Genomic DNA, 13,839 nt, shown 5'->3' on the forward strand with positions numbered 1-13,839 from the left:
TGTCAACAGCTGCAGTCCTGGCTTTTCTTCCTGCCCTCCTGGAAGTAATTCAAGCCAGGACAGATGACAGACCTGGCCCCAGGCTGGAACTGGTATGTCCCCCTCCCTGGTGACTCCAGGGCCAACAGATGGACACTGGAAAACTTGTGAGGCGGAGAGGAGGAAGAACTGTTTTCCAAGTTGCAAAGCTGAGACATGTAGAAATGAAGTGACCTGACAGAGGCCACTGGGGACAAAAGCATGGTCCATGTCTTTCCAGTTGCAGTCCTGTGAGTTCATAGGAACCCATCCTTCCTGCTCCGTGCGTCCGGCGCTAGCGGAGCCTTGGGGAGGAGCAGCAGGAGTCAGCCCGGAGGGAATGTGCCTGGAGAGGCTGGCAGCCCCTCTCAGTGCTCCCTGATCTTCCAGTTGGGTATTTCCAAAGCACACAGAGAATCAAGCATGCTGTGGTGGATGTTTTCCTACACAAAGCCTGCTTGCAGAACTTACAGGCTGTGCAGGGTCTCCATTTCCTTCAGTGTCTGGAAGTCACGTTAGGAGCACCTGCTTCTCTTCATGGACAATAACTAACACACAATCCTATATTTCTGCTGCATTAAATGAAGGGATTATTCCCTAAAGGACCCAGTACAGAATTCCTGTATTGTTAAAGTTATGCCAACATTTTATTCACAAATCCTTGGTTCCCACCAAAGTTAGTGGAAAGATGGCTTTTAACTAGCTGAGGCTGTGCTGGGGCCCTAAATGGAGTTCACTTCAGGATAACCCTGAGGAAACCTTTTTTTTTTTTTTTTTTTAATGTGGAAAGAATCATGTATTCCACTTGCTGTGGTTGCCAAGGAAAAAATATTAGGTTTTTTTTATTCTTTAGCTTGAGGCTTTTTGTTTTTTTGCTCTAGGACCAGGTGCTCACAAATGTAAGTGTGCTAGTCTACACTGTTGGTATAGTGCTACTATTAATAACAACCTGGCCAGAAAAAATAACCTGATCCTGTTAAGAAATGTGTTACATAATTCTCAGCGTATTGTGTGTATCTTGAGTTGAACCCAACCAATCTTGATTAATTTGTGTTTGACTACTAAATCTGCAGCTGAAATGAAATTCAGGACAACAGCAATGTCCTACAGAATCTGAGTTTCTAATAAATTCATATAAATGTTTCATTTAAATGAATGCATCTTCAGCTTGGATGTATTTTTTAACTTTTGAAATAGACTCAGAGGATCATAAGGATTTGCTCTTTATTTCTTCACTCATTGAGCCCAACCAGCAAAATGTTTGCCTTTTTTGTGTGTGACAGTAGCCAAAAGGGACATTATATGTCTCAGACTGCAGCATTTTGGGTATCAGAGGATGTTTTTACAGCAGAAGACAAGTTCAGGTTGCCATCAGAGTTGTTTATTAGGAATCCTGCCAATTAAATGCTGAAGATATGCTTCGTGTTTACATCACTTGGTTGTACTGGGCTGTGCTCACCCTGGCTAAACACTGTTTATTTTCAGCTGCTGCCCTCTCCTCCCCTTCCAGCTGTTTGAATTGTTGTGCCCCAGCGTGAAATTCCCCCCAAATTCCTGTCACCACCTTCACGGTGGTGGCAGCTGTGAGTCCTGGCTTGGAAGAACAACAGCAAGAGGCTGGAGCCAGCAGTGCTGACCTCGGCTGCTGAATCCTGAAGAGCAGTGCAGGGAGCAGCTCCTTCACTGCCCTTCCCTGTGGCTGGAAAGTGCCTGTGGAATTAGTCACTCGCAGGGCTCCTGTGAGCAGCTCACTCAGCCTCTTTGCTTGCTTTAGTCTAGAGAGTACCTCAGTTAATGAGGCTTTGCCAATTTGTCTCAGCTCACTGCTGGCCCCACGCAGTGACTCGCTGCTAATTATTTCTTTGAGGAAATCAGAGGTGGTTCTGACATGTGGATTTTTACTGGCACAGACATCACAGGAGTCTGGATTCCATTTCACCCAGGAACCCAGACATGACAGAGGGGACAGGCCCAGACAGGGACCCCGATCAAGGAGGGTGTCCATCTGCATGGCAAACAAGCAGGTTCCTAAAAGGAGCCCAGTGGGTGCACCAGTGGGGACAGGACAGACTGAGGAGGGCAGAGGTGCAGGGGGCCCCAGCTGCTTGCCATGAAAGAGCAGGGAACACGTCCTCACTTGTCACCACTCCTCTCTAGGATTAGCATCCTTGTCAAAGGGAGTTTTCTGGCTCTGCTGCAAAAATCCCCTGGTGCAAAGAGCTCCACACAGTCAGGCTGCTCTGTGCTGTGCCCAGTGCAGGATGGTTGTGCAGGGGCTGAGGCAGGTCACAGCCCTTTGCCCTGCCTCCTCCTCCCTCTCCCTGTGGGACACGTGGCTTCCTCCTGATAGAGTCAAGGAATGATTTGAGTTGGAAGAGACCTTAGAGATCACCTCAATCCAAGTCCCCTGCCATGGGCAGGGACAACTTCCACTACTCCAGGTTGCTCCAAGTCCTGTCCAACCTGGCCTTGAACACTTCCAGGGATGGGACAGCCACAGCTTCTCTGGGTGACCTGTGCTTCAACACCCTAACAGGGAGGAATTTCTTCCTAATATCCAATCTAAAGTCAACCTCCATCAGTTTGAAGCCATTTCCCCTTGTTCTGTCACTCCAAGCCTTTGTCCAAAGCCCCTCTCCAGCTCTCCTCTCTTCAGTCCCTTTAGCCACTGAAAGGGGCTCTAAGGTCACCCTGCAGCCTGCTTTTCTCCAGGTTGAACAACCCCTGCTCCCCCAGCCTGTCCTGAGAGCAGAGGGACTCCAGGCCTTGGAGCATCTTTGCGACCTCTGTGGACCTTCTCAAAACAAATCCTTCTTGTTGAAAGGACCTACACCTATGTTCTCGTCTTCATCCTCTGCAGGAGCAGAGTGAGGCTTTCCCTGTAATTCCCTGCACCCTAGTAATTCCCAGCAGCTCACCTTGGCTCCCAGCTCCCTGCTTTGTTTTCCAAACTGCTCCTTAATAAAGTCAGGAAGACTTAGAGAGGCAGAAATGCACTTGACTCCACCTCTAGACAATATCTTGCAAACTTAGGAGCACTGGGACCTTATTTCTGCTCTCTGAAGTGGACAGCAGATGTGAGCAGGGATTTCAAGCTCTCCTGATAATTTAGTGTAATAATAGTGTTAGCAAGAACCAAATTGCTAACTTGGTTGTGAATAAAAATAATCAGCCTGCCAGACCATTGCCATGAAAACTCTAGGAGCAATGAAAACAGACTGGTCTGGAATGAAACCCACTCATTGTATCAGAAGCATCTTGTGCATATTCATTGCCAAGTATGTTGGCTTTTGGGTTGTTTGACAAAATATGGCCTCAGCTGCTCTCTGCTGTTTGGCACCATGTCAGGAGAACATGGAACACAGGGAATCCTATTCCACAGACTTTCATAAAGAAGGTGAAAAAAAAAAGAAAAGAAAGACAAAGGGTATTTTATATAAACTTTTAATATTTTTTTATAGTAGCAATGATGCAAGCAAGCAATTGGATGGATTTTGTGTGATTTTTATTTCCTGGCTACAAATGGGATTTTTTTGTGGGGGAGAAAGTTCATAAAGCCTCTCTGCTATTTATCCCTTTGACCTCTGCATTACCCCAGCTGTGTCTGGGATGACAGATATACATCCATGCAGTTGGAGTTGTGAGGTTAAAAGGAAAAGTGACTCATTCAGTATGAAACCCCCAGGAAAAAATCCATTCAGAACAAGAGAGATGTTAGACCAGCAGCTGAATTTTGGCCAGTTGCTGGACTGACTTATGGGTTAGTGCTGTGCATCCATGGCTGCTTTGGGGTGGGCTTTCTGGACTAACTCTTTAGGGGCACATGTGCTCACTTCTGTTGAGAATGAGTGGGGGGCAAGCAAATCCTCTCTGCACAGGTCCTGCCAGGACACACAGCATGGTGCTGGAACAGAAGCAGAGTTGGATGTGAGAGGACTGAAGGAACCCTTGTTCTGTGCCTGCTGTGGGAGAGGCCCCAGCTGGTGAGGATGTGTGTCATGCAAGCTGGTTCTTTTTAGGGCAGAGGCACAAAGCAAATGGACTTTGACAATTTTTCATTGACAATTCCACTTTTTGAAACACCAGGCATGGTCTGTCAATTTCTGTGGTTTGTAAGCAGTGCTTGAAATCAGGTTTTTCCTCTCTGTGCCTTTGGTTTGTGTTTTTTTTTTTTTTAATCTGTTCTTTAGGGAGCAAAAGTGGCATTTACAGCTCTCTCTGTGTAAATCAGTTTTATTATAACCACTCTGAGGACAGTCTAATCCTCTTGGTCACAGTTCTATGCTGGGGATGTGTCATGTAATAACACATCCCCAGCGTAGTGGAGGAGGGAGCATTTTCAACTAGAGAACTGTCCCAAGATAGGTATTCGTCACTTTTCATGCTGTAAATGAATGGATTGGAAACAGAACTGCAACAGCAGAACTGACCACCATCACTTCCATCTGGTTTACACCTTTTAATCCATTGATTTCAGTGCTCTGCCCTGATGTAAGGCAGTTCTCAGCTGCCTGAGCTGCCTGGTTTTGGGTACTAACATGAGAAGCCTCATGGGCTCTGCCTGTCTGCCCAGCATGGTGTTAGGATGTTACCACCATATCCTGGATCTTTGTAAAGCTGATCCTTTAATTTGTTGCTCTCTTTGATCCAACACTTACAGTGTTCTTGCCTGCCCACATGCTTGGATCCCCTCGTCAGTCACAGACAGAGCCCTCTGTCCTGGGCAGAGGGAAAATTGCATGTTAAGATGGAAAATACCGATAATGTTGTTGAATTTTGTTGCTGTGGGAACAGGAGCTGCCCGTTGTGAAGGATGCCCAGAATTCTGTCTTTAAACAATGACATGGAAAAAGAATGAGGCACAGAAGGCCAAGAACTGCTCTGTGGGTTAGTTTTCTGTTTCTTTTGACCTTTAACTATAAATTGTCCCTCTTATGACTGTCTTATAATATAATCTTATATCGTACATAATTTTTCATGGTCTTGCATTAATAAATGGGATGATGTACTCCCCTCCTTCTCTCTCTCTGTGACCTTATGTGACTAAAATACTTTGTTGAGAGATGAAAGACACTATTTGCCTTCAGCCCAGATAAATATCTTGTGTTAATGTACTAATGCATGAGCATCTGCAGTCTGCACCCAGATGTCAAGCCGTGATGGCTTTTCATCTTTCAGTCTGATGACTGGGTTGCTTTTATTTAGGAATGAATAGGACTCAAAGAGGAGGTGAATAATTCTGTGGTTAATGAGCACATCTGGAGCTATAAAAAGCCAAGCTATGAAGGAGTAGGAAGGTGAAACTGCTCCACATGTGTCCTGCAGACAGCAGGCCTCTGCTGAACTCCCTGGTGCTCGTGGAGCTACTTTAAATAGCCAGGGCTGATTCCCATCAGTGCTGACAGAATGGAGCTCAGTGTCATACCCAGCTCCAGACCCAACATTCTCTGTCTCCAAAGTCCTCTTCCACCACTGGGAACCACCCTCTGCTAATGTATAGCTGACTTGATGTGTTTAGAACAAACTAAGTTCCGCAACTTTGCAGCCAGGCCATGGCAAGGAGCCAGTTCCCATAATTTCTTCATTGGGGCATTTCCACCTGCACAAATGCGAGGCAGGTCAGTGCAAGGCCTTGATGCTCCAGTTCAGCTCCACCCCAGCTGTGTCATGGCACAGCAAACGCCCAGCGAGCAGTGGGTCCCTACGAGGCCATGCTGAACACTCAGAATGACTGTTTCTTCAGTGCTGCTGGGAGTTTGGTCTTCTGCTGGCTTACAGCATGCACATCTGTGAAGCATCCCCAAAACACACAGCCAAACACCGCATCAGTGGAGGAGGAGGAGCACAGAGCTTGTGTTAGCATACAGGAGATGTTTTCCAAGGCAGGGTGGGGCGATTATACCATGAGTCCCTCGGCCTGGAGCCCGAGGGCCGTGACAGCGGCGCTGAGCGGGGCCTGGGCCGCCTGAGTCAGCCTTATCAGCGGGGCTGTGCCACAGGGAGCAGCTTATGGATGTTATGGATGGGCTTGTCAGGGCCTCCCGGCACGGCCTGCCAGCACTAGGCAGCGTCACAGCTGCTGGACACTTTCCACAGGAGTTTGGAGCATGCTTTTGAAAAACTGTGCAGCAAGGTTGTATTAAACACACTGGCCAGCTGACAGGAGTGTCTACTCAGCACCAGCTAAATTCCTGATGTATTTTTAACCTGTTCATTGCCCATTGCACTGGGTACCTGTGTTAGCTGTCAAGGACTGTGTTAAATTTATTCTTTACTTTGTCTCTCAGAAAGGATTTCAGCCCTGGATGCTCTGCTCTGTCCCAAGGGGTGGGAATGACATAGAGAGTGTGTGTTTCAGGCTCTGCTCCTGCTGAGGAGGTGGTGACCACGCTCCGGGAGAGAAGGGAAGGTCTGACCCAGAGCAGGGGGCAGTGGATTTTCCCAGCTCAGTGATGCTCCAGGATGCACATGTAGGGTATACAGGAGACCCCATTCGTTCTCCCTCTGCTTCCTTCACACCTTCCTTCCACAGCCAATCCAAAATCAAGTCCAGGAGGAGGAGGGAGAGGGTTCTGGTCAGCTCACAGTCAAAAGAGGCATTGGGATGCAGGGAAATGTCCAGGCAGTTATATGATGAACTTTGGTCTCTACTCATTTTGCCTTTCTTGAGAAAGTGTCTCTAAGACTATGAAAATAGATAATCTTGCTGTGTCTCAATTGTCTTTTTACCCAACAGAGTCTGTGATGCAACTCCTGGCTCACTGGTGTGAGGTCAGACACAGCAGCTAATGCTGACATCCTGCTCACCTGAATTCCCACCCAGAAAGTGACTGTGCAATTTAAGTAAATTAATTTAGAAAGAGGTTCTCTCAGGCTACACAGTTTCTGTAGGTCCCTAGGGAGTGATGCCAAAGGGGAACTCATTCTTTCCTGCTCATTGTTTTATGGCTGGCCTGTCAAAGTAGAAACAAAGGCTACATTTAGCAGGAGCTATGACAGCAGCTGATGCCATCTGGACCTCATTCTGCTTGTCCCAGTGATTCACAGGGGCTGTCACAAACCACCCTCCCTTCATGGCCAGCAGATTTCCCTTTCAACTGAATCAAAATGATTCTGTCAAGATAAGGAGAGTAAAAATGGCATTACCTATCTGGATGGCTGAAAGCCTATTATTAATCTCACTAATTCTGTGTTTAATTGTTAAGCTGCTGAGTCAATCACTGGTCTGTATTTGTGTGTATTTAATGCTTTTAGGGATAAAGACAAGATCCTTGGGTTTTGCAGAACACAATTCCATTCTTTTACTTTAAAATAATCATGGCACACATCCTAAATACAGAAATATCCATTGTTTTCCGGTGGGTTATAACAGCACTATTGGAACTGTTGAATCTAATTTCTGATTTTTTTGCTAGTTACTTTGTTACTACCCAATTATGTGTGGCAGATGCTGGTATCGTGTTAGATTTGTGTAATGAATAGTGAAATATATGGCTTACATGTGTAGCCACAATATGTTAGCAAAATGTGAATTTTTATTTCCGTTTGATGTGAAGTAACAAGTACTTCAGTATTATCCCAGGCTGCTTCCTTGGCTAGCCAAGACTCTTCACTTCGAGGGTAATGACCATTTTACCACAGCCATGTGGAGTTAGTACAGCTACCCACAGGGGGGAATGGATTTATTCTGAGCACCTACAACAAGAGGACTGTTTATTATTTCCATGTTGAGTCTCAGCTGTGGAGGCTTTTAGGCTGGAAATGGATGCACGGGAAGGCAGGGCTAGAGAAGGCACGCAGCCCCTCAGCCTGCTCCAGAGGTGAAGCACCAGGCTGCTCCTGGACCCGGCTGATCCTGGTGAACCCGGCAGGTCCTGGTGAACCCGGCTGATCCTGGACCTGCTGATCCGGACTCGGCTGCTCCTGGACCCGGCTGATCCTGGTGAACCCGGCCGCTCCTGGACCCGGCCGCCGCTCCTGGACCCGTGCTCGGCGTGCTCCCTCCCGGCCGCTCCTGGACCCGTGCTCGGCGTGCTCCCTCCCGGCCGCTCCTGGACCCGTGCTCGGCGTGCTCCCTCCCGGCCGCTCCTGGACCCGTGCTCGGCGTGCTCCCTCCCGGCCGCTCCGGGACCCGTGCTCGGCGTGCTCCCTTCCCGGCCGCTCCTGGACCCGTGCTCGGCGTGCTCCCTCCCGGCCGCTCCGGGAATCGCAGCCCGGCCCGGGCCGAGCCGGAGGCAGCGCCCGTGTCCGGCCCCGGGCACAGGGCCTGGCTGTCTGTCACCGGAGCGGGCAGAGCCGGCGGGGCCCGCACCGCCCGGCTGGGCTGGGCTGGGCTCGGGAGGATGGCGAGGCTCAGCCAGCCGCGCTCACACAGATGCACAAAGCGTAGAGCGGTGTTCTGTCGGTGGGAAGGGTGGGTGAGCGGTCTGGGCTGAGCCAGGGCCTGGGGCAGAACAGCTCTGGCTGAAGCGCTCGGTGAGGACAGAAGCCGGGTGCGGCCCGCTGGGAGCAGCACGGGGTGAGCATGGCTCCTGCATGCCAGGGGAGCAGCTGGGGCCACGGCCGCCCCGGGCCACAGCGCACACCACATGGCTGCGGGAAACTGCTCCTGCCAAAGAAACGCTGCCACAGCGAGGCACGAAAGGTCACCTCGAACGGCCACATGGCTCTGGGTTTGACAAGAGACTGGACAACACTCGGATACATCACGGGATTTTTGGGGTTGTCCTGTGGAGGGTCAGGAGCTGGACTCCATCATCCTTGTGGGTCCCTTCTATGATTCCAAGGGAACCTTCCAGCAGCCCAAGAATGTCCTTGAATTTCTCACAGCAAAATGATTCTGAAAGGGCAGCTCCAGGCGTGAGACCCTGCCGAGGCCGTGCTCCTGGCTGCCCTTGGAAGCCCACGGGCAGCAGGGTGTAAATGTAAATGTGTAAATGTGTGCAGCAGGGTGTAAATGTAAATGTGTAAATGTGTGCAGCAGGGTGTAAATGTAAATGTGTAAATGTGTGCAGCACGGTGTAAAACCACAGCAGCAGAGCTGTGCCACAGGCTACACCCTCCAGGAAAACTGAGCACAAATACCAGCTCTGCCCAGGGTGAGTCATTTCATTTTTGACTTCCCAAAACCATTACAGGGACAGCAAGTTAGGGCACAATGTCAGGGTTGGATCCACAATTAATTAAAAATAGCTTAATTTCTTGGGACCTGAAACTTTGCTAATTAGGGTGTCTCTCCAGAAATTATTAGGGGTTTACAATCTGTATAAGCTGAGGATTTGTCTGTAGGGCCAAAATTATTTACCTTGTGATAAATTTCCTCTGTCACACCCATACATTCAGTACAAGCCAGATGGAGCAGAGTGGAAATGAAGATTTTTTTTTTATGATCTTTTAATGTGTTTCTTGAATTACGAATGAGAAATATAATTTAATTTTTTTCTGAATTTCCATCCAGCTTTACAGCAAGTAAAAAAGTCAAGGGACATTTTTTTGTTGAAGCAAATATTGTTATTAGCCTCTTAGTTGCATTACATATTTTCCAAACATTTTATTTTTCTGTATTAACCATGGAGCTTTAAATCTTCATTAACCAGAATAACTCAGTTCAGTAATTGCTAAATAGAGCTGAAGTGAAGACATTCATAAGAAAGAGCAGACGAGAACATAAAACCACACAATTGCATCATTGCAATTATATCAGGAGTTATGAAAATGCCTATTAAGAACACTGGAATCTGTTCAAATGTCAGAAATTGTTAAATGTATATACTCTTTTCATTTCTTGCAATGGCAGTTTAAATCCATTGCCTATCTACTTCTTTTCTTTTCTCTTCTTCTTGATGATTTTCAAATGTAAGGGAAGAACACAGCCTATACTGATTTAAGCTCTTTGAGTTATTTAAACGTGCTTAAAAAATGTGGAGCTGAAGATGCCTCCCCACACACTATTTACTGTATTCTCTCATTGTGGGAGAATGTCTGCCTCTGCACTTCCCCAGATCATGCCAGGAATGAACTGTCTTGTGTATCCTATAAAAGGCAGAGCAAGAAAAAGGATTTGCTGTGGAATAATGCCACAAATGAATGGTGTGACTTTACCTATGGAGTTGTAGCATGGGTATATGCAGAAGATGTATTTTCCCTTCCAGCAGCTGTAGTGAAAGGAGTTCACTGCCTTATTTAATACCTCCACATGAATGTTCATGCTCAGGTATTCACTGTTTACTTATGCTGGGTGTACAGTGCACACACTGTGCCTCTTCTTCTGCCTGGGAAGGAATAAAGATCTACTGTTCAAGTCAGACAAATATTTTTAAAATCAAGCGATGTGCCAGAAAGGATTTCAGGAACTCCAGAAGTTAACAATTCCACCACTGCATTTTGCTGTGCAATGTTGCTGCTCAGAGGAAGGTTCAGGACTCATGTTGCCAGGTTTGCCCTGACTGAGCACTGAAATGGGCATTCAGAAAAGACACTTTGCAGGAGCAGCTCCAGATCAGTTAGGAGAGGCGGCACCTCTGGGAAGAAGACTGACCCTGTCCCACTCTGGCCTGCGTGGCTGTGCATGAACCATGAATGATACAAAACACAAACGAAGGGGTGTTACGTGAGAATGATGAGAAGCTAAAAGACAAAGTATTCTGCAGCTGGAGGAAAGATATGTTTGCTTTGCTTGGCTGGCTACTGGAGGTTATGAGTCTGTCAGAGTGGAACTTACACCTCTGATCAAATTTAGGAAGGATGCTGTCATCCTCCCTAGGATCTCAGTTCTAAGATCTGAAATTTCAGAATCTCAGCACAAAGCTAACGAGCCCTCTGCACAATTTTTCATCAGCTGGGTTTCCCTTCCAAGGTGTCTGTAAATCATGTTGTGTGCAAAGATGGGATGTGAAAAGCCAGCACAGGCTGATGCTGAATGAGTAAGGACACGGAGCTGAGAGTGCTGGATCCAGTCAGCAGTGAAACCACAGAGCTTGCAAGCAGCATTTGCCCAGGCTGCTCTCAAAAACCTACAAAAACCCAGATGCAGTGACCCTTTCCTCGTGTAAGTAATCTTTTTTGGATAAATATACCTCAGTTCCATGTGGAAAACCCACACACATAGTAGGAGCTATGCCCAGCAGATGATTGCCACCTAAAGTGCAGTGACTGCAAATTACCATCTCTCCAGAGAGTAATACTTCATCCTGGTCTGACTTCAGACTGATTCAATATAGGTTTTTTTATGGTCTGCTTTTTCATTCACTAATTAGTAGCCTAAATAAAATAAAGGTTGAGATTTTTGTGGGTTTTTTTCATGGGTTTGTAATGTCTTTTACCCATATTTCTTAACAACATCTTTCTCTAAACCTAAAAGGAATAATGTGACTGGCTGGCCTTTCCTATTTCTGGATTTGATTTATGCTGCAGTCTGTGAAGGAATGACTTACAGAGCCTTTCCACTGGCTGCATAGGCTTGTGCAGAATCTGTGTTGAAATCCAGGGCATGCACAGAAAGGCCTGCCCAGTGCAGTGTGGGATGACCCAGTCCTCTTCCACATTCCCTCTCGGAATTTATTATGCAGAAAACGTGCTTCTCCTCCACAAGCCCCTATAGTAAATGTGTCACAAGCTTAAATCCCTTGCAGTTTGCTTTCTGAGCTTCAGGCAGGGTGATCTGTCTGTGTTACTTCAAAGTCTTTATTTCTTTTAGTGAAAATCACTGCTCTGTGGAGAGCACAGGGTTGGGTGGGCAATGCTCAGAGATGCCTGCTTGCCAGCCACCCAGGTGCATTCCACCCCAGCTCTGGTGACACAGGGAGATGGGAATGTGTCTTTCTGCACAAATCAGCATCTTCCTCAGGCTCCAGCCACTTAGGGCATTTCCTTCTTAGTTCAAACAGAGAACACAGGGTGATTCATCATTCCTGCTAGCCAAGTTTACAAAAGAGTTTATTCATTTGCTGAGGCAGGGGCCAAGTTTTGATTAAAAACTATGAAATGTGGATATGTTTAAAAAATGTTTCAGCCTGGACACTGCCTCCTTTGCATGCAAATGATGGAGCTCACAGTCCTCAGAGCTGTCTACTCCAAATGCCCCCTGACAGATTTCAAAGGACAATATCAGAACATCTTTTATAAAAGCTACCTCATGTCCTGCAAACCCCTTGGATGCTTAGCAAGGACTGAAGTCTGTATCACTACATCGCCTGATTTTTTCGAGCATCCCTGGAAATTTGGAAAATCTAATTAAAACATGGGCAATGCAATTTTAAATAAAAAGGGGAGAATATGTATATTTTTCCATCCCTGTAGTCAGACCCCTCAAATTCTGTATGGGTGCACTTGTACAGTTTAAAATAAGCCAGTCAGGCAACTACCAGTTTTTTCTGTTTGCAGAAGTTTAAATAGCTGTGTGAATGTGCAGCTGGGCACGGCTCAGAGCCCTGCCAGACCAGCCTCCACCAGACCATAATTATGTTGAATAGGAAGAGGAGCCATCAGGTCCCTCCCTGGGAGGATCCTGGTGAATCCAGCTTTAGTGTGCCTGGCTCAGGGACAGCTGGAGGTCCTGCTCTGTACGACAGACCTTTTCCATCTGAACGCTGCGTGTTTATCTCACCTCTTGTCTAGATTATCTGCAGCAGAATTTAAAGCATAAATCCCATCTTTTCACTTCTCTCTGTTGCACTTCAGTGTCCCCAAGGGGTGCAGCCTTGAATAACACTGAGTTATTCATGACTGCCTGCAGCCTCCCTGTCTGCTCAGCTCAGCTGCACCAGCACTGGGGAGGCTCAGGGCCTCACAGGACTGACTTCCCAAAACAGTCTGTCAGCATAAAGGCTTTTGCCCATTCCAGGAGAATGCTGGCACGAGTCAGACTGCTCAGGAAACCTGCAGAGCAGGAGTTTGTTTGCAGCCAGGGTCTCTGAGTTTTGTCAGAGGACAAAGCATGGTATAGCTGATACCTCTGTGTTTCACACACTGGGTTTGTTTAGCCTGTGCAGGCAGCCCCACGCAGAGACACCTGAGCTGGCCTGAGCTGGCTGCTGGACCAAGTAACCTGCAACCAGGACAGCAGATGCCCAGTGGGGAGCAGTGGGAGCATGTAGAGCAGTGGGCTGTGTGGGCTGAGGAAGTGCAAATAACCTGATGTAGCTTTTTGTGGCTGCTGTGCATGGTGTGTTATTCCAAAAGGAAGATGTACTCAGGTCTGTTCATCATGAGGTGTGTGTCTGGCCACGTTGCCTTTTTCCAGTGTTTACATCCTAGTCCCACCTTCTTGTGATGGGGACATTTCTCTGATGCTCCAAGGTTTGATTCAGGATGGCTTCCTGACAAATGCTCAGGAATTTTGGTCTTTGGAAATGCTCTGTGATTTTGCTTTCAGGTACCTGACAGTGCCAAGAGCTCAGGTACATCTGGCACAGGAGGTTTGTCCCAGTCCATATACCCTTCCCTCGCCTCAGAACCCCCCTGGCTTCTGCCCATCATCAGCAATACAGTTTGTATTTCCTTTAGTATACCAAATCCTCAGCTTGTGAGATCCACCTGTACACAGGAACACTAATATAATAATTAGATGATACTTCAGCAGACAGCACCTCCACAGCATGGCACAATCTTTTATCTACAGCTGATGTAAAGACATTGCTCAGACTTTTGGCTGGGCCTTTGAACAGCAGACATTGGATGTTGGCATGCCTTGACTTTTGGCTTCCATCCTTGCTTTTCTAGGATCTGGTGTGATTATTTTTTCATTCATAAAAAAAAAAAGGAAGCGCAACAGACACAGCTAATTTTAGAATTCATTCCTGTGCAAGGCCTTTTTACACATAT

This window comes from Pyrgilauda ruficollis, unplaced genomic scaffold (assembly GCF_017590135.1).
Source record: "Pyrgilauda ruficollis isolate IOZ18807 unplaced genomic scaffold, ASM1759013v1 scaffold57, whole genome shotgun sequence".
Lineage (NCBI taxonomy): Eukaryota > Metazoa > Chordata > Aves > Passeriformes > Passeridae > Pyrgilauda > Pyrgilauda ruficollis.